The sequence below is a fragment of the Heptranchias perlo genome, unplaced genomic scaffold, assembly GCF_035084215.1.
Source record: "Heptranchias perlo isolate sHepPer1 unplaced genomic scaffold, sHepPer1.hap1 HAP1_SCAFFOLD_1929, whole genome shotgun sequence".
NCBI lineage: Eukaryota > Metazoa > Chordata > Chondrichthyes > Hexanchiformes > Hexanchidae > Heptranchias > Heptranchias perlo.
This window is the reverse complement of record NW_027139197.1, coordinates 12501-14511: the sequence shown is the minus strand read 5'-3', so window position 1 is coordinate 14511 and position 2011 is coordinate 12501.

Below are 2011 nucleotides of genomic sequence, written 5' to 3'. Positions count from 1 at the left end.
GAAAGTGGTTTGCAGCCTTTCGCTGTACCTCCGGCGGGCAGCGCCCGACCTCCGAGTGCTCGGTACCGTCCGCTGCGCCTGGTCCGGCCGCACACAACGAGCCATACCCGGTGGAAATCGGCCTGTGCCTTCCGGAGATATGGGCCTCCGGGTGGGACGGACAAACCGGGGCCCCGAGCGGTGGCACCCTGCTCGCTTTCAGCGGCCCGGCACTCGACTTCCCGGTATGCGAACGTGATCGTTCCGGTACCCTTCGGTGCCCCTTGCCCCACTCTAGCTCCGGTGCTAAAGCGGAGTCGGTCGGTCTCACGGACGCCGAGTTAGCAGGCGGAAAGCGGTGCGCAGCCTTTCGCTGTCACTCCGGCGGGCAGCACCGCACCTCCGAGTGCTCGGTACCGTACGCTGCGCCGCCTCCTGCCGCACGCAACGAGCCATACCCGGAGGAAATCGGCCTCGGCGTTCCGGAGTTATCCGCCTCCGAGTGGGCCTGACCAAGCGGGGTGAACTGGAAATCATTAACCAACGTACTTCCAGGTTTTCACCCGCAGAGGGCAGCACTCTATTCTCCGTTTTAAACTGGGCCGACCCGGCTCCGTTTCGAGACCCGGCACTCGACTTCCCGGTGTGCGACCGGGTTCGTTCCGGTACCGTTCGCTGCCCCTCGTCCTGCTCTAGCCGCGGAACTAAACCCGACGACCGTCGGTCTCACGCCCGCGGAGGGAGGCGGCGGAAAGTGGTTTGCAGCCTTTCGCTGTACCTCCGGCGGGCAGCGCCCGACCTCCGAGTGCTCGGTACCGTCCGCTGCGCCTGGTCCGGCCGCACACAACGAGCCATACCCGGTGGAAATCGGCCTGTGCCTTCCGGAGATATGGGCCTCCGGGTGGGACGGACAAACCGGGGCCCCGAGCTCGCTTTCGGCGGCCCGCTAGTCGACTTCCCGGTGTGCGACCGGGTTCCTTCCAGTACCGTTCGCTGCCCCTCGTCCTGCTCTAGCCGCGGAACCAAACCCGACGACCGTCGGTCTCACGCCCGCGGAGGGAGGCGGCGGAAAGTGGTTTGCAGCCTTTCGCTGTACCTCCGGCGGGCAGCGCCGGACCTCCGAGTGCTCGGTACCGTCCGCTGCGCCTGGTCCGGCCGCACGCAACGAGCCATACCCGGAGGAAATCGGCCTGTGCCTTCCGGAGATATGGGCCTCCGGGTGGGACGGACAAACCGGGGCCCCGAGCGGTGGCACCCTGCTCGCTTTCAGCGGCCCGGCACTCGACTTCCCGGTATGCGAACGTGATCGTTCCGGTACCCTTCGGTGCCCCTTGCCCCACTCTAGCTCCGGTGCTAAAGCGGAGTCGGTCGGTCTCACGGACGCCGAGTTACCAGGCGGAAAGCGGTGCGCAGCCTTTCGCTGTCACTCCGGCGGGCAGCACCGCATCTCCGAGTGCTCGGTACCGTACGCTGCGCCGCCTCCTGCCGCACGCAACGAGCCATACCCGGAGGAAATCGGCCTCGGCGTTCCGGAGTTATCCGCCTCCGAGTGGGCCTGACCAAGCGGGGTGAACTGGAAATCATTAACCAACGTACTTCCAGGTTTTCACCCGCAGAGGGCAGCACTCTATTCTCCGTTTTAAATTGGGCTGACCCGGCTCCGTTTCGAGACCCGGCACTCGACTTCCCGGTGTGCGAACGTGATCGTTCCGGTACCCAACCGTGCCCCTTGCCCCACTCTAGCTCCGGCGGTAAAGCGAAGTCGGTCGGTCTCACGGACGCCGAGTTAGCAGGCGGAAAGCGGTGCGCAGCCTTTCGCTGTCACTCCGGCGGGCAGCATCGCACCTCCCAGTGCTCGGTACCGTACGCTGCGCCTCCTCCTGCCGCACGCAACGAGCCATACCCGGAGGAAATCGGCCTCGGCCTTCCTGAGATATCAGCCTCCGAGTGGGCCCGAAGAGTCGGTGGCACCCTGCTCGCTTTCAGCGGCCCGGCACTCGACTTCCCCGTGTGCGAACGTCATCCTTCCGGT